We start from the raw sequence: 20,477 nt of genomic DNA, 5'->3' as shown, positions 1-20,477 counted from the left end.
GGTGACGGAGGAGATGCGGGATTCAAAGACCAACGCCTGCATTTACCAGTCGGTGGAGCCTGATATAGATACTTATAATTATCCAATATATTAAATATATATACCCCATAATTCCCACCGTGTCTACATTTCATACGCACCGTGACACTACAAGTGGCAACGAGGATTCGGGCTCCACCGCCTCCTGAGGACCCGCGTGTCCGTGATAGGTGCTGCAATCAATTTCCCCAGAGGCCGCTCCGCTTCTCCCCTCCGAGCGTTGCAGCGGCCACATTGTTTAATACTCGTTCTACAGAGGCCGCTCCGCTTCCCTTAGCGTTGCAGCGGCCAAAACAAGTAAGTCTCCGCTCTTTCCGGATTTTAGCTCCGCCTCATAAAGGCCAGCCTATCCCTACTGCTAGAAAAATAACCGTAATATACGGTATAGACGAGCACTAGGGGAAGTTCTGAAAATACATTATGGAGAGCTTGGTATAGAGGAGCACTGAGGGGAAATACGTGCTTGAAGTCAGCAAATAAAAAAAAATAAAAAAACAGTTTGAGCACATACATTTTACAAGAAATCAGAAGGAGGGCACTTCTCATAAAGTGTCTATTCAACGTTTCAAGACACACAGCATAGTAAAAGTGAGAATTATTGTCACATGGATTTGTGCTGCTGCAGTGGAAAACCACAACACAGTTGAACTGCATTGTCTAATAAACATTAAATCTTACGCACATAGTCTACCATGGCATTCAGTGGTGTTCCACCCCCCATGTTTTTCCTGTCAGAGGTGGGAGAACCGTCAATTCCATGGAAGAGGTGGATTAAAGCCTTCGAACACTACTCAGGGGTGGTGTGTGGCCAAAATTGCAGCGTGGAAAAAAGGAGGTCACTTTTGTTGCACTGCCTAGGGCCAGCTGGGCAAGAAAAATTTGAAGACTTGCCTGAACTATTGCCGGAAGACAGTGCAGATTTGAATGAATATGAGTGCTCAGTAAAAAAGATGAGCAAACATTATGAAAAAAATTGAGCACTATCCTTGAACGTTACAAGTTTGGGAAAAGAATCCAAGAAGAAGGTGAAAGTGTTGAACAATACATAACCATCTTAAGAAAATTGGCCAGGACCTGCAAATTCAATGCTCAATTAGATGAGAGATTACGCGATCAGTTTATGCTGGAATGCATAAGCAGCAAGGTAAGAGAAAAGCTGTGGGCTGAAGATGATCCACCCCTCGATACAGTTTTAAGAATAGCCAAAGAAGTTGAACATACTGAGAAATGTGTTCAAGAACTAGGGAACAGAATACAGTCTGATGAAGTCAAACATGATGCCCCAAAGAGTAATTGCACTATGAACATTAACAAGAATAATGAATCAATAGCCTAAGTGATGGATGTAACCAGTGGAAAGAACAAGTGGGACAAAACTCGAAAACCTTCGTGGAATGAGGATAGAAGAAGCAAAGGAGTACCCAAGATACATGCGAGAAGGAGGAGTCCTCCTCCACGAAGACAAAGGAGCAGTCCAAGAAGGAGGAATACTGGAAAATGTTTTAGATGTGATGGTACAGATCATTGGGCAGACAATCCTGAGTGCCCAGCGCTGAAGATCATATGCGGAAAATGCAAAGGCAAGGGCCATTATGCTAGATGTTGCAGAGCACAAAATACCTCCATGAATTGGATCGGCGATGATAATGGCAGTAATGATGAAGATGATGAGTAAGTATTTGTTATAATGGATGAAGAGCATGAGGAGGAAATGGAAAGTCCTAAGGCTATGGTGTGTATAGATGGAGTGAATATGCACATGATGATTGACTCTGGTGCCAAATACACTTTGATACCGCAAGATATGTGGGATAAAAGGAGACACGAATATTTACATGAAGCAGACATAAGGCCTGGAGCCTATGGTGGAATTAAAATTGATGTTATCTGATGGTTTTGGGGTGCACTTAAGTTTAAAGATAGGAAGGCTAATGGGAAAATCTACATTACAAGAACGGGTAGAATTCCCTTATTAAGCTGGACTCATCAAAGTAAACTCAAAGTTAAGTTAAATGCCGGTGCTGATGAATCGGTGATGAACATTGACAATGAAAAGTCAGGAAAACACATGAGAATGAATGAGACAAAGAATAATGAAGAGATGATGAGAAGTGTTTTCAAGAATAAGATTGGATGTTTGAGGGGTTACTTGCATAAAATTAGGATGAAACCTGATTGTGTTCCAGTAGCACAGAGGCTTCACAACATTCCCCTATCTATGAGAGAGGAAGGAAAAAAAGAGATAAAGAGCCTAGAAGAACAAGGTATCATAGAAAGTATTGATGCTAGTGAATGGGTATCTCCATTAGTTGTCCTGAGGAAGAAATCTGGGAAATTGAGGATATGTGTAGACATGTGGGAGCTGAATAAATGTGTAATTCCTGACAGACACCCACTCCCCAACATCCAAGAAATAGTTTCCACCATTGGTCCATCGAAGCATTTCTCCACTCTTGATTTGACCTCAGCATACCATCAAGTAAAATTACATAGAGAATCTAGGTGCATGACAGCATTTATCACGCCAGATGGTTTATATCAATATAAGAGGTTACCGTTTCGGCTCATATCGGCTGCATCTGTCTTTCAGAAGATCATGCATAAACTGTTTGCAGAAGACCAGGGTGTTATATGTTTCCAGGATGACATACTAGTACATGCTATTGATCAAAGAACACATGATGAGAGACTGCAATATGTGTGCAAGAAACTTTATGAAGCTGGAATGACCTTAAGTAAAGAGAAATGCAAAATTGATTGTTGCGAAATTGAATATTTAGGACATACTATATCAGCTGAAGGAGTACGGCCGAAGAAACAACTATTAGATGCTATAGAAAATATGCCAAGAACCAAATCTAAGGAGGAAGTGCATACTTTCATTGGCATGGCCGAGTACTATTCAAAATTCATGCGCGATTTTGCCATACACACCATTCCACTCCGAGAACTTTTGAAGAGGAAGTCATTTGCATGGGATACAGAATGTGAAGAGGAATTTGGATGGATAAAACATGAGTTGAATAAAGCACCATCGCTGAAAAATTTCAAGAGCGGAGAGAAAACCATCATCACGACAGAGGCCAGCAATGTAGGTCTTGGTGCAGTTGTCACACAGGAGATTAATGGCAAGGAGAGATTAATAGCTTTTGCATCTAGACTGTTGAAAGGCGCGGAAAAAACATATGCAGCCATTGAGAAAGAAACATTGCTATCAAATGGGCTGCAGAAAAGTTTCGAAATTTTATTTGGGGTGGAGAAGTGGAATTCCGCACGGACCACAAGCCATTGGTCCACGTCATAATGAATAAAGGTTTGGAAAATGTTTCGAATCGCATAAAAAGGTGGGTCATACTCCTGCAAGAATACAACTGTGTAGTGAAGTATGTACCAGGCACGGAAAATCGTGCTGCCGACTGTCTTTCAAGACTCACTAATGTCTCTGAGATAGATGATGACGATGATATGAAATCAGAAGTTGTACTTAATATTGAAGATCTATCCATATCAGAGAAGGAATGGGAAGAGGCAGAGGAATCAGACATATCACTCGGAAAATTGAGACAAATCATATTAAGTGGTAGTCCATTGGTCAAAGCCAAGTATGAAGAAAATGGGCTGTTAGAATTTTGGAAAGTTGCAAATGAACTCAAGGTGGAGAATAATAGAATTATGAGAAGTGACAGAATCATTCCACCCGCAAGTCTGCGCCAAAGGATCATTGCGTTGGGCCACGAGGGTCACCAGGGTGTTGTGAAGACAAAGGGAAGAATACGTGATGAATTCTGGTGGCCAGGATATGATCTGCAAATCGAGAGAATTATACGTGATTGTATCCTTTGCAAAGAGAGTGATAGAGGATGTGTGAATGAGAAATACCCCATGGTAGTTACAGATCTCCCATGTAATGTATGGGACGACCTGGGTATGGATATATTAGGCCCAATTTGCAGCGAGGGCAAATAACAATATTGCCTAGTAATCATTGATCTGTTGACTAGGTGGGTTGAAGTCATGATCAAACCATGCATGACTGCCAAAATGGTAGTTGAATTTCTAGCAGAGGTCTGTGGAAGGGAAGGTTTAGCAAAAAGTATATTAACGGACAATGGTGTCCAGTTCCGTTTTAAAGAAATGCAAAAGTTTTGTGCAGAAAATTCCATTGTGCACAAAAGAAGTGCAATATACCACCCGCAGACCAATGGAGTGGTCGAGCGTTTTAACAGAGTGCTCAAAGATGCAGTGAGATGGGCCTGGGCAAATGGTGTGAGATGGGAGGAAGCTGTCAGACAAAAGATTAATGCTCATCGTTTCACAACACACTGTACTACAGGTTTGTCACCGTTTGAAATGAGTAGGGGCCGGAAGGCCAACACGAAGTTGACACCATCCTGGATGAAAAGGATGACTGTAATAAAGAAGGATTTTGGAGATGTGTGTGAGAGCATCAGAACTATGCAATTGAAGAACAAGAAAACTCATGATAGATCCATAGGCAGAAATGTGAAAAGGTCACCATTGATGGTCGGAGGTTTGGTGAGAATCAAGCTTCCACCTGTTTTGGGAAATGGTCCGTGCAAGTGGTCAAAACCTGTCGGTGTGGTCGAAGTGTTTAAGCATGCAGAGAGGGTTGAGGATGGTAGAGTTTGGAATATGGAGAGAGTATGTGGCTGGGATATGCCTAAAGTGAATGTGGCAAAACATGGTGATCATGGAAGAGTCAATGGTAATGATGGTTCTAGTGATGTGGAAGAATGTGGTAGGGATGTAGTGAATAAGAAGAGCTTGCAAAGTGTTTCCTTGCCAAAGCCTAAAACAGATATCTCACGCAAATCAAGCAGAAGAAGTGTCATTCGCGATCCTCGTGGATTGACAGACGTTTTGTGGGAACATTGAGCCAATGGAAGACTTTCTATACTTTGGACATTAAACTTGTAGTATCAGATAAGTTAAGAAGGGGAGATGTGTAGTATCGTACATTCACTTGCTGTAATAACATTGCGGTGAGCCAGGCACGCACGAGATAAGAGCGCGTGATATAGAATGTGACGGCGCCGGTGACGGAGGAGATGCGGGATTCAAAGACCAACGCCTGCATTTACCAGTCGGTGGAGCCTGATATAGATACTGTAGGGGAGGAGTGGTCCAAAAGACCCCCCTGGCCTACATCTCCACCCCAGGTGAGGGCCATGGCTCATCGGGTGCCCCCTCCTTACCACCCGGGCCCAGGTGGTGGATGGCTCACCTGCTGAAGACATTGCCCACACGTATTGAATTTAGCCAGGCCTCAGAAACCATTTTGTCTAATAAAGATGGTGTGAGCGTAGCGCACTGCAGCGCGGCCCCCACCCTCGGAGAGTTTCAATTATCCCTGTCGCCGCAGCACCCTGGCAGATCCGCTGTGAGCACGTTCCCACGAACAGGACGGACATGAGCTAGCATAAGATACTAACACTGTAACATTTCACCGTCCGCAGTGTATCACTGCTCCCAGAGTGACCCGGTCAGCGAGGCCTGGGTGATGGGAAGATCTGTAGAATGGTCATCCGATGAAAGCAGGAAGGTACCCAAATATGAATGTCAAAAACCACTTTTAACACGTATATCCTTTCCATACAACCACTTTTATTAAAGAAACCTGTAAAATCGTGTAATTATTGTACATGACACCAGCCATGAAGGACCCACACCCCTGCAGGGGTGTGCAAATGATAAAAGCATTCCGGGGGAGTGTTCCTTATATGTATCATTGAAAACCGTATACCCCGCGGTCCCGCGCCATAACCGGACTAATGCTGCTAGAGTACACAAGAAAACAAATGTAACCATACAGGGGGCACATGTGAAGGGTGTGCGAGAATGCACTCGTCACGCGTGTATGTCTAAGCCCCTTACATGCCACCACCGTCACATACGGTGGCGGGTCATTTTCTATGTACTCCACCAACCTCAATACTACCTCACTTACTGCAAATGTATATGCATATAGCTAAATACTGTAATTGTTGAAACATAGTGTACAAATAAGGTGCTCAGACTGGATATAATTGAAACGCCTCTAGCGAAATGAAATGTATGTTTTCAAGTAATTCAAACAAATATTATAAAGTGTTCTAATGATTGTGATGTTTTCGCCTCCAAAAACCGTCAACACGCGAGGAAGATACCTTTGTAAATATGTGCAAGGCCATTTCCCCTCCCACCCTGCGGAGACTGCCAAACATGAGAGCAGAGGCCCGCGCCGCGCTGCCCCACCTCCCCCAACTAGACTGGAGCCGCTTCAAAGATGTGTAGCCCCCTCTGCAGCACCCAAGGCCACAGGCCGCCACCTGCATTATTTACAGCACAGCAGTAAACCTCTGCCTGAACCCACAATTCCAAAGGCGCCCCCTCGTAAACCCCACAACCCACCAGATCATCTTAGACTTATGGGCCTGTGCAATCAGGACACCCAACACTGTGGCAACACACAGCGGCACATTTATAACCACATCTAACAAGACAGGGAGGCTTATACCGTCCGTCCCATGCCCTGAAGCTTAGCCCCTCAACCTATGGCTCCGGTCAACAGGACACTGGTAACCATGCCCTGACGAATGACCATTAGACCCCTCACAAGGTGCATTCCTCCTGTGTTGCATTAACCTGTAGAATAACCTATTGGAAGATTTACTAAAGAAGATAATATTGCAATGACTGAATGACTGCGGTGTGCATGGCCTAGGGCAAATAAGTCAGGAAAGGACATTCATCTCTGACACTGGCCGCGATGGCACAACAACACCGCCCGGATGAACTCTGCCAACCTGCCAGGCCCAGCCCAACCCACGAGGCTGACCAGTGACGTTCTCCAGCCACGGCCAACCACATTGCAGCAACACCTATAGTTAGCCATCACCACCCAATCCCATTGAACTTGTGCCCCCTATAGTATGTAGGTTCTTATGACGTTTTTTGTAAATATATACGCCTGTCTTTGCTATTGTCAGACAGAGCGCTCTCGGAGTTTGCAGAGTTCTTTGCATGCCCTATTCTGATTGATAAACTCCCATTTAAGCTCACCCGCACTCTGTCTCGGCTTTATTCCCGACTTGGGAGAGTCCGTCATTGTCTCTGATTGCGGGGAGGATCGTGCTGGTTGGGGACGCTTGCCTTCAATACTTATAATTATTCAATATAATAAATATATATACCCCATAATTCCCACCGTGTCTACATTTCATACGCACCGTGACACTACAATACTTTAAAAAGAAATGACTAAAAAACCAAACAGTTTGCAAATGGCGCTGGGGGGCCAAGGGGGAGAGCATGGTATTTTTGACTGGACATCTATGATAGATACCCAGTAATAAAATACCATCCCTGTCTCCTGGGCTCCACAGCGCCTCAGAAGGAGAGCCGATTTTGGCAGGTGGGTAGGGGGATTGTCTCCCATTGCCTCCCATTCCTTCAGCGCCTCCCGGATCATAGCCCTGCGGCCACCTCTTTGTCTCCAGACCCCATTCTGCTGGAGGAGGTCTGTCAGCTTCTGTCAAAAAGTGCGATTGAAATAGTTCTGCGCTCAGAACAAGGGAAGGGATGGTACACCCCCTATTTTGTGGTCCCGAAGGAGGACGGGGGCATTGTGGATCTGTAGCTGCTGAACTTGTTCCTATGTAAGGAGAAGCTCAAGATGGTTACTTTAGCCTAGATTCTACAAGCCCTTGATCTGCAGGACTGGTTGGTTTCCTTCCCGCCAGTTTGTGATTCTGTGGTAGGATTGGCATTTCGTTTTAACGTTTCGTATGGGCACTCTGTTTGAGCCCCTTCCTTCTTGTTCTATTAGATTGTTCCCCCTTAAGATGATTTTCCTAGCTGCCATCACTTGCTCGAGACAGGTGAGTGAGCTCCAGGCATTGCCTGTTTTACCCCTTATTGTTTTTTTTTCCAAAGAGAAGGTGACATTGAGAATGAGACTTTCCTTTCTGCCGAATGTGATCTCAGATTTCCATCTCTCTCAGAAGATCCATCTTCCTGTATTTTCTCCTCCACCTTACCCTTCAGAGACGGAGGAACAATTCCATTGACTGGACCCGGTACGGGCCCTTAACTTCTAAGTCTCTCATACTAGAGAGGATAGGAAAGATGGCCAGCTTTTCCTTGGTCACGCTGGTGCTTGTGCTGGCAGGGCTGTGACCAAACAAACCCTGTCCAGGTGGATCATTCTCTTCATTTCAGAATGTTACAATCTGGCTGGTAAGGATGTGCCTGGGGGTCTCAGAGCTCATTCTACCAGGGGAGTGGGCCAGTGGCTGCCACCTCGGCACTGCAGCTGGGATTCCCAGTCCTGGCTATTTGCTAGGCGGCAATGTGGGTGTCTTTGCACACATTTGCTAAGCATTACGGCTTGGATTCCCTTTTGGGCAAGGATGCCCGTTTTGCTAGGGCAGTCCTCCAGAGTTTTCTAGTTTAGGTGATGTTCTTGCTTCCTCCCTCCACCAGATGTATGTAGTGCTTTGGGAGTCTCTCATAGATGAAGAATCTGTGGAAAGAAGAATCCATTAGAAGAACAAATTACTTACCTCTCTGTAATGTTTCTGATGGATGTTGCTCCCACAGATTCCTCATCGCCATCCCTACCTGCACCTCTTTGCGGGAAGCTAATGCACCATCTGTTCTATGGTCCCTCAGCTTCAGAGTGCTTGGGAAAAAAGGTGTAACTTAGGTCACAGGCCGTGGCTTCGCTATATATACTGGCCCCAACACCATAGCCGGCGCAGGGCACGTAGAGACGTCGGACAGAGCCAACGCAGAGTCACGCTGCTCCCCTGGCGGTTGAAAGGTTTCCAGAGAACAGCTGTGCTGGGATAGAGATGTCATAGATGAGGAATCCATGGGAGGAACATCCACCAGAAAGCACATTACCGAGAGGTAAGTCATTTGTTCTTTTTATGTTTTTAGTCAAATGTGCGTCAAATGGCATACCTGTCAAGACTAATACAGAATGGAATAAGCTTTGTATGGCAAACGATTCATATAAATACGCGACTATCCTGGATTTTTAGCACAATGGTTTTTCAACAAACTGAGCTGTACTATTTGTATTGCTGTTGATTCATGATGTGTTTGTACCTATTGACTTTATGTGGAATAAAGGTCATACAACAACAGAATGGAATAATATCTCTACCTTCTGTAGATTTGTTTTAGAAAATCTGCTGACCCACTGGAAATGTCTCTGTTGTGTTAATGCATTTTGTACACAGCACTCACTTGTTAACATCACTTTGCTGACTAATGTGTTTTATGCAGATACTTTCCATAGCTTTCTCACAAACACAAAAGATGTTTTAGCACCCTGTGTCACTAAAACCAGATGATCTGATTAAAAAAAACCTCTTTCTGGTTCAATGGGGAACTAGTATCCCTAAGGCGGACCAAACGCTTGCCGGAACACCTTTATAACAAATCTCTTACTCCCGAGGCAGCTGACGCCTTTAACTCTGCAAACAAAACTTATAAAGCAGCTATCATTGCACACAAAGCAAATGCGCTTAACACTAGGATTAGTAATGTTTCTTCTGACTCAAAATAACTATTCTCCATCCTCAAGAGTTGGAAAAACCCATTCCAATTATCAATCCTGTTCAACCTAGCAAAGAGAATGGTGCACTACCATCCAAGATGCCCTTGCCACTAAAATCAAGCTAATACAAAACAAAATCACCACTAAAAGAACAATATTAGTGGAAAAACATACCATGACGGACACAACCAGGAATCCCATAGTATTTAACACCCCTACCTTCCATTTCTCATCAGTCTCCCAAGAAGTAGTGCTTAATACCATAGCTAAATTGAAAGCTTCTAACTGTAAAGGGGATAACTTTCCTGCCCATCTAGTTAAACTATGTGCCCCCACTCTCACCCATATCATCTCTAACTTTGTTAATGCATCATTCAGTTCTAATTTAATCCCAGCAAGCATTAAAGAAGCCCCTTATTCCAACCAACTATAGGCCCATAACTATGGTCCCATTCCTTCTAAAAATGTATTGATAAAATAGCATATAACCAAATATAAGCCCATCTCGAACAAAACAAACTTCTTGGAGCTAGACAATCTGGGTTCAGGCCGAACCATAGTACGGAAACCGCACTTACCGACCTGAAAATTCAAATAGACACCATAAGAGACTCAGGAAAAATTGCCATATTGCTGCTATTAGATCTATCGGCAGCGTTCTACCTCGTAGACCATGACAAACTTTGTGAGACATTAGCTAAAGACTTCAGCTTTTCTAATAATGCCACTCTCTGGATTAAATCATTTCTATCGGAACGTACTTCCAGAGTCGCCATGGGAAAAGATGCAGCAGATCCCATTGCTGTCCCCATCGGAGTACCCCAAGGATCTTGTCTATCCCCCACCCTTTACAACGCCTATACCAAACTTCTATTATCAGCACTAGACGAAATGGGTGTCATCTACACAAACTTTGCAGATGACATCCAGATCCTTATCCCCATTACTGGGAACTACGCCCATGCTACCCAGACCATTAACAAAATCTATGCCATCATTCACAATTGGATGGCTATAAACATCCTCTGTCTCAATGATGAAAAGACAGAGGTTCTCATTGTAGGATCCCGATCTAGAATAGGTTCACTTCATCCAGATTACACAGATATCAATATCGACGGCACTTTGATACCAGTTCTCAAACAAGTTAAAACCCTTGGTGTCTATCTAGATGCCAATCTCACCATGAGTAAACATATTTCAGCACTCTCATCCTCCACATCATACACAGCTAAACTCATTTCTCTAAGACTTCAATTCCTCACCCCCTCCAATTGTATAATGCTAGCTAGAGCACTGATATTAACTAAGCTTGGCTATTGCAACTTCCTATTACTAGGAACTTCCAATACCAACATAAGTAAACAACAACTGTTACAGAATAAAGCCCTTAGAGCGGCACTAGGTATAAAGAAATCAGACCACATCTCTAACATCAGGCGAGAAAACCATTGGCTGCCCATCAAAGCCAGAATCATTTTCAAAACTCTATGTACTGTATATAAATGCCTCACTAACAAAGCCCCCAGCTACCTCAATAATGCTATAAACAAAAAATGACTAACAGAACACTCAGATCAAACAAAAAGGCCATCTTAGAATTGTCCCGCTATAAAAGCACCAAAGCAGGAGTAAGTAGTTTTAGAGTCCTTGCCCCCACATTATGGAACAGCCTTCCACTCAGTATTAAAAATGTGGAAACGATTGCGAGTTTCAAAAAAATCGCTGAAAACTTGGCTGTTCAACCAATACTGATGGACTAAGATATCCTGTTTATATCTAGTAAACATAGGCCTACACTATATGTATGAACGATGCAGGACCTCCATAAGTGCTCTTTCCCTGCTATTTTTGTAACTATTTCGTTTTTAGCCACTTGGCCTATTGTCTTCTTATCTGTATCATTGTAACATTGTATAAGTAAATATTAAGCTGTCTGTAACCTCGCCTTGATACTTAAGGGTCTTGGCGTGTAACAAATGAAACAAATAAATAAATAAATATGAATAAGATGTTTGCTTGTTTGTTTGTTTACTTTGCTCCTATAGTGCTTTACAATAATTAATAAGGTGGCACATAATAATGAAGAGATGACACAATGTAACGGAGGACAGAGAAGCCAAGAGAAAAAAGAAAGAAGTCTGTAACAAAGTGGACCTCCAGTACTTCAGGTAAGTTACAGGTTCCTTTATTGTCCATGTCCAGTACTCTTCCTCAAGACACAGGGATGGTAGGGAACACAAGATGACAAGGGAAACACCGGGCTCACCCCCACACCCATCTTCTCAGCTCACTCTTCACTCTCACTCCCAACCGTCACTCACAGAACCCTGCACACCAACATTCTACATAAACATTCCAAGTAGGTGATGTCACACCCCCACCTAACCTGAAAGCAGATTACTACACTTCTCCCCCCCTTAGAAACACAAAAGCCAACTGCTACGCCAACGCTTCCCAGGGAAGACAAAAAGGAATGACAAGGTAGTGTGACCAGCACGGGACCTTAACACCCCAAGACACCACGCTACCAGAAATTCCACAACAAACGGAAATCCAACAAAATGACAGCATTAACTGGACACCAACGGACCAAGAAGGAAAAGATTGCCAACGGCATGCAACCAAAACAAGACAACACCACTCCCTCGGTCACACCTCGAGGCCACAAAAATAAAAAACAGAGCACTTACGCCTGTCCCGAGCTGCCCCTCAGGACCTAGGGCTGCCACCCCTAGCCAAAACTATTGTTAGCGAACACTAACACAACTAACACCTAACCAACCTACCCACCTTAGCACAAATCACCTTCCACTTCGGTCTGCCACCCCAAAGTCTCAGAGCTGCCCCTCCAAGCGCTAACCAACCGCCCCCAAAGGAAGCAACAACAAATGCCCAACAAACCGAGGGACCACTTAAACAACTTTGACAACAGTATGAGGAAGAACCACAACACCATGCTGCTACTCTGCACAAAACCGTTGGCTATTCCCTCTATCCACAAAATCCATTTCGAACACACCAGGAGACAACCTGACATACCAGACACGGAATCAGGAGGCACACTGGCAAAACTTAATTCAAAAACCATATTTTGACTTTAGTTTCGTATCTGAAAATACAACACAATCCAGGCACAGCGACAGACTGCAGTCAACACGCTATGAAAACCCTGCAGCAAACAACTGCCCTGGAAACAAGGCACACGCCAAAAGTGACCAACCCTGACGACCCTCAGGCACTAATGACGGCACACCTACGCCAAAGATGACCTACCCCGCAACCTTTGGCACCAAGAACCACAACACTCGGGCCAAAAGCGACCTCCCCTGACCCATCAGGCACTGAAGAACTGAAATGTCAAACTGTGGCGACCAACCCTGGCCTAAACCAGGCACCACATAAAAGACACATGCACTCCTGGCACTTAAAGACGATGCATGGGCACAACAACCCAACCCGTGACCACTCCCACACGCGACCACAACGCCACACTTACACGGCGCAAGATGCTAATGCAGTAAAACAATGTGACTACACGGCGCCAAACTACTAGCATGCACCCGTACACCGCACTCACACCCAAACACTGATACATCTAGCATGCACAAAATGACATTGATAACATAGCATAACAACCATGGAATTTGAATGTAAACAGATGGAAAACATGTTCAAAACTGTAACATTTCATAATACATGTGAAGAAATAGATGATGACCCCCCCAGCAATGCCACGGATGCAAAAGCGGCATGAAATCACGGGCACCAAACAATATCAATGTTGCATGAATCAGTGTTCAAATGACGAAAGTCACAATATGCATTTCCGCATCATTTCCATAAATACGTTCAACCCCAATCCACACTCCTTGAGGTTAAAACGTTCCACCCCTAAGATGAAACACATGCGATGGTACTAAACATTTGCAGAAATGATCACATTACACATTACACATTTGCAATTAATAACATTACAACCCGCAATTAATTACATTACAACCCCCTCCCTCACCTAACCCGGGAGTTGCAAAAGGAAAACACACTAAACCCCTATGCTAAAGGTTCTACATTCCCATGAGAGGCCACAACAATGGACACCACAGGAAACAAACAACGGCCTTCTACAACAAACTAAGGGCACCCCCACAAGACTTAACCTAAGGGCGCTTGGTACCTCCAAGAAAATTGGGCCACAACATGTAATTTGCACCCATGCTCACTCACACGGCCCGATACACTAACCTGACCAAAGTCCCATGTCAAGGCGTACACCAGGCAAATTCCAAACCTATTGTTGCCCAGTACGGAATCAAAGAAAGCTACTGCAGTTCAAAAGAAATGACAGGCAATGAACCCGCCACTCTACAACACCACTCCAACCCAGTGGTGAACTCTCGAGGCGTGCTCTGATCCAATGTGCGCTCGTGTTCTGATCCAATGTGCACTCCGTCTGAAACGAGTTCCTTCCTCCCCTCTCCTGGGAACGAGGCTTGCAACGCAGGAAGTAAATGATCCCTGCCACGAGATCAATGATGATGCCTCTCTATACGACCTTACGTAATAACTTTAAAAACATCCGGAACGACCGGGAGCTGGGGAACGCAGGCAGACACGCAGGACCAAAAGAATTCGCTGCTGCGCACGTGACATTGATGTAGATGCCTCTGACAGTTATGACGTCACCAGATCCGCTTGGCTGTCGACCCGTAAACACCACCCGAAACCGCAAACCTTTATCCTCGGGCGCCGTCAGATGCAGGCCAATCACAGTAAAAGTACAGACCCACAAGTCTCTCGGATCTGTGTCATAAGGCTGCCCTGTGCCCAACGATATGCGGCACTCACCGTCAGCCTTGAGACGCTGTGTCAAGGATCCACGCACACCCCGACAGCAGACTCCCTGGACCAGCTGATGACATGGGCTCCGCCAAGGGCAACAGACAGGCACAAGCACCGCTCCGCTCAGCCGCAGGACATAGACTGGACTGCCGGCTCCACAACGCGGACAAGGCACCAAAAAGACGCATCGCTGGGGAAATACGGCTGCTGCCTCAGCAATATCATAATCAGCCTCAGCAGCCCTCCCACTCCTGTGCTCGCCTGAAACTGCGTTGGAAGCACCTGAAGAAGTCCTGGCTCCGGGTCAAACTGGGACAACGGCCAGGTCCAAGGCAACATCTGCCACCAGGTTGCCCCTCTCTACACATGAGGGGCCACTAACTGCACACGGCAGGCAATTGGACACGGACCCGCCTGGGTGTGGGGGGAACTCACGGGGCGGTGTTCCAGGGGTGCTGCACCCCCCCAGCAGCGCCGAGTAGGCAGTCCACCTACCACCCCATCCTCGTCGCCAGTGTAACAAAGTGGACCTCCAGTACTTCAGGTAAGTTACAGGTTCCTTTATTGTCCATGTCCAGTACTCTTCCTCAAGACACAGGGATGGTAGGGAACACAAGATGACAAGGGAAACACCGGGCTCACCCCCACACCCATCTTCTCAGCTCACTCTTCACTCTCACTCCCAACCGTCACTCACAGAACCCTGCACACCAACATTCTACATAAACATTCCAAGTAGGTGATGTCACACCCCCACCTAACCTGAAAGCAGATAACTACAAAGTCCAAATAGAAAGAAAATGACATGGTGAACCAGAAATTCTGAAATGATGAACATCAGTCAATTTATTATTATTACAAGTCAAAATAAAGCCACCACACAACATTGAAGAACACAATAAGAGTGTGAAGTAAAGTCTAAAATGTTCACTAATACAAAAGTCAGTCAAACGAGGAAACTGGAGTCTACCTGATGTCAGGCAGTTACATGCCAAAACCAGCCCTGGAGAAACAAAACTATCCAATCCACTTAATTCATCCCTGTCTGGCCTGGAATTGTTTGCAGGAGGTTGCTAGCTGTGGGCTTCCTGGGCGCCCCCACCATATCCATGCCCGTTGCCCAAAGCCTGCATATTTTTCCTCTTAAACCATTCCGGCTGCCGGTGTGATCGAAGGCCCTGCCGGCTTTTGTGATTTCACAAGGCACCGGGCCTCACCAACATGGCCAACGCTTTTTACCATCGACATGCAGCCAAGCAGGGCTGCTCCTTCCTTGTTTGTTTTGCAGCGGATTGGATGCCCATTACTTTTTTGGGACTAATCGGGGTGAACCCATAGGTCCCAACTCACCCGCTTTTGGCGGGTGTCACCAGCCTTGCAAAGGGCTGACTCACCCGCCAGGCCTCCTGCACTCCGATTCATTCCAATGGGGGTCTCACCCGCCAAAAACAAAATCGGGTGATTTCACCCACCTTTGCGAGACAAATGGTTGAGAGCTATGGGTGAACCGGCAGGCGAAGCCGGCTCCCCACTAAGGCTCACACAAAGGCTTACGTCCCTCTCTGGCCTAGATGTGATCACAGGAGGTTGCAGGCTAGGGGCTCCATAGGCTTCCCCCACCATCTCCATGGCTGTTGCCCACAGCCTGCACATTCCTAAACGTAAACCATTCTGGCTGCCAGCGTGATGGAAGGCCTTGGTGGCTTCCGTGATGTCCCAAGGCTCCGGGCCTCACCATCACGGCCACTGCCTTTGACCATCGACGCCCTTCCTTATTTGTTTTGCAGCGGATTGGATGCACATTACTTTTCATGGATCAATCGGGGTGAGACGGCAGGCGAAGCCGGCTCACACAAAGTCCTACGGCTCTGGTCTGTCCGGCCTTTCATCTAGAGCGCTGACTCCCGGTGCATTCTTCAAGGCTCCATCTCGCCAAGTGCTGATCCAGAAATTGTTTGTCGATTGCCCATATATCGTCCTGTTACAGCCTCTTTCATGGCCACTGCTGCTGAGTGCAGGGAAATGATGTCTCCCAGCATGGCGCTGTGGTTTTTCCACTACATCGCCCCCATTACTTCCATCTTCGTGCACCAGTAACATGCCTTGTACTTTGTACTTTTTTTCCCCACCTAGTTAAATGCAGATTCATGCTTGTACCCTGCCCTGCCTTGTGGCATTGCTCCCTTTCACCTGTAATCGTACACTTTCTCCATTTATCTCCGCCTGACTTGACTTTTCATGACATTCAAGCTCATTCCTGGACGTGTACCCACCCTCAAGGCGGTCCCCTTTCTGAGTACTGTTGGTCCTGGCATGGATTCTCCCCTTCGGCCTCCCTTTTGTTTTTTTATTCTGATGTATTTTTTATTGTGCTACTTCTTGTTGCTGCTCTCATTCCTGCTGCGCCTTCCCATTTCTCACTCCCTCCTCTAGCACATACTGATAGTCTCTGCCCTGCTTCCTTCTCTTCTACCCCTCCTGCATCCTCTTTTTCACCCTCACCTCTGAACGGTAGTAATTACTTGTACCTGCATGCCTGATGTAGTCCCTCACCCTGCCGCTTCAGTGCACTGTTAACTTGTACCATATTGTTTTACATAGCTGATCTAGGCCCCATCACTCTGTAGTTGGCAATACAATTTTTACACTGCGCCCATTTTACCTGCATACACGATGTAGCCCCTTGCTCCTGAGGTGCGGCTTCCATACTTGCACACCCTCTCCATTGCTGTTCTTTGTGTACTTGCCTGCATGACTGATGTAGCCCCTCATACTATGAGGTGAGGCTTTTCCAGTCTGCATTCAATCTACTTGATGGACTTAACTGAATATCTGGTTTTCCATTATGCAGTTTACTTACTTGTCCTGCACTTTTTACTTGTTTGCATTTATTGTCCCTCTCACCTTCACCCCCTTGCAGTTCCTTTCCTCCCCCTCTCCTCTTTTTCATGTTCAGCAATTGCACGTTCTAAATCGTCTCACGACCTAGTCAGAATGTTTTGTTTATCCTACCTGCTACTCCCTCCTTCATCTGGCCCACTCTCATGCTATCACTTGCATTTTCCGAATTTTTCAAGACCTTTTAAGAACGTTTTTGTTTTTATTTTGTACCTTTTTCCCTCCTCCCTTCCCCTCCCCTCCTTGTCTTGATGTGCCTCTAAACACAATTTTTGCTGTATAGTGCACATTACAAATGACCAATAAAATAAATAAAGTAAGTCAGGATTGGACAGTAAGTGAGGCTTGTGCCTACAGCAGTTCACCCCCACTGGTCCCTGGGGATGGTTAGGGGACAGAGCTTCCCTCTGCCTTGAATGCACAGTCTTCACCTCACTGGCAGAGTACTTTAGAAAGATCAGTTTTCCCAACAGAGGTCCAATGAAATCTTCTTGAAAGGTTGGAGTACAAACAATGATTCAATGAATTAGTGGGTGACACCTTCTTTTAAAGGCAAAGGCCAGCAGGTGATTGGACTAAAGCTAGCCTGCCTTAGTGGTCCAATACCTGTTCTTGAAAGAAGAGGACTTTGCCCTTCTGACAACACAACCAAAGTGCTTTGCTCTAGAGGAATTGGAGCGGACAGGAAGGAGAGAGAGAGAGAGGAATAGAGAAACAAGATGGTGGAACTTTCTGCACTGTACAGGGTCCTCCTGTCTACTCTAATCCCACTGCCTTCCCTTCTCACTAGGAACAACAGTCTTTAGAAATGTAGAACCATGGTGTGAGGCTACTCCCTTTCTGTGGGTGTACTTCTTTGATGCCTGAGTCTAGGGCAGCTGCATGTTGTGTGGCTGTCTCTGGCAAAGGGTATTATTACCTGTCCTCACAAAGAGATCAAAGAAGAGGCCATTCAGGTTTCTGTGTCATTCGGCAGGCTCAGCCCGTCTGGCAGAATACACACCCCCATCCACAGCTAAGGTGACTCACACCAGGCACGTGTAATATCAAATTGGATGTGGCTGTAATAATTACGGGAATACCATCCACCATACCCTTACTCTTACGTCTTGTCCCCTTTCCTCCATACTTCATGGGCGTGCCTCGCTAGGGACGGGAGACGGAACCTTTTTCACCAGAAAAACCCTACTTCCCCTTTAAATTTAGAGGTGCGTAGGGGCGCGACCCTGAAAGCATGCGCTCCCCTGACTCCTCCCACTGCCAAACTGCAGTCCCCTTTTCCACGTCGACGGTAACAGGCAGATTTTACCAGCGCTCCTGGGTTTGGCTACGGCCATGTAATATGACGCACTCTTCCCCGGATACTTCCTCTATTTTTTTGTCTTCTTTTTGTCAATCAGGTACTTGGTCTTCTGGCGCCACGCTCCTCCCTGGCGCATGTTGACTTCAGTGGGCTTCAGCAGGTGTCCAGCCTTCGAGGGGCTCTTTCCTACGTCCGACCCCCACGCTCTTTCCCTCCCCTGCCTTGGCTCCGACCACGGCTGGGAAGGTTGTACCGCGTGTGACGCACTGACTCCACGTGCACTGAAGAACAGGCTAGCAAGGTGGAGGGAGCTCTTCGAAAGTTCACCTCGAGAGGACTTAAAGGACTTCGTCAGACAGAGATCGAGGCCCAAGGGAGGGACACTGTTTTCCATCGCACCCTGTAAGGGCAACTCCTTCCCAAGGAAGCGCCCGAGTGGGAGGAACCTCTCTGGTTCTCGCACCAGCACACGAACAGAGGCTAGTCCATCTACCGGCCTCACGGCCAAGGGGTCAGTAGATCCTTCCAGACGCAGTGGTGAGGGCCCATAAGGTTCTTTTACCGCATGTACACCCGAGGGGCAACACCCTAGTACTGGCCTAATGTCCGAGGGGGCGCCTGCATGCAGCACTACCGGTGACACTGCTGAGGGCAATACACCTTCCAGGCCCCGGCCTGAGGTGCAGGGTAGGTCTCATGCTCCACCGCCAAGAATCTTGGAGGAGGCCGGGCCAGGGAGTCAAGCACCACGACTTTGGCACATGGCACGCAGTTCAACAAAACGGCTGCCGCGCCAGACAACATGGCCGCTCGTCTGATGCCCCTCCTAGGAATGGAGCAGGCAGGAGAATGAGTTTCAAGGCAGGACTCGTGTCAACCAGGTATGCGGCCTACAGTTTATCCATAAGCAGCGCAGGGCAGGTTCCCCTTGCAACCGAGACAGAGTGCGCTCCGGCCCCAGCAGCCTCCAGCCTCTCTGTCAATATCGCCTGCCAGCCTCTGAAGACAGGTTCTTCGAAAGGTTCCTGGCACTGATGCGATCCCCTTAGATGGGGGCCATCCTGCGGGATGCAGTCAGGGACTTGCTCCCTCCGGTCACTCCACACCCGCAGCACCCAGCACTCCTCCACCCGCTTCGGACCAGCCAGGCACTCTGGTGGACACAGATGAGGAGGAGGAGGACCCCGACACACGTCGTCAGCCAAGGCTTTCCACAAACGGCTTGCCGGTTTGGTGGAATATTTGGGCCTTCCTCAATCAGGGGTCGAGCAACCTGAGGAGGGGGTCTTGGCAGAAGTCCTCACCCTAGGACCCCCCCTACCAGAACGGGGATTCCGATGTAGAAAGCTGTTGTTGCCTTGGCCAAGAAGGGGTGGCTCAAGCCACACTCGGCCCAACATATCAATCGGCGCCTCAACGCCAAGTATAGACAGATGGAGGGGGATCCACTCTTGCTGACGGCGCACCCTCATCCGCACTCTTCAGTGATCACGGCAGAAAGAAGCTGTACTCCAATTCTTCGCTACACTTGCGTCAATACAACGCGGATGCCATGCTGACAGCCGTTAACCAAAGGCTTTGGTGGGAAATAGCAGACTTCTTTCCAGAACTTCCAGTGCAGAGCCAAGCACGCTTCAAGGCGCTTCTAGGAGAAGCGAAGCTGGTGGTGCAGGACATCATGGAGTCCACCGTGGCCCACATCGATACCTCTGGCCGGGCGATATGCATCGCCACGGACTTGAGAAGGGCTACTAAGTTTAACCCTGATGTCCAGGAACACATATCAGACCTTCCATTACGGGGTAGTGACCTCTTTCACTCCACCAC

This window comes from Ambystoma mexicanum, chromosome 8, assembly GCF_040938575.1.
Source record: "Ambystoma mexicanum isolate Mex_15411 chromosome 8, UKY_AmexF1_1, whole genome shotgun sequence".
Taxonomy (NCBI): Eukaryota; Metazoa; Chordata; class Amphibia; order Caudata; family Ambystomatidae; genus Ambystoma; species Ambystoma mexicanum.
Note: the sequence above shows the minus strand (reverse complement) of the source record.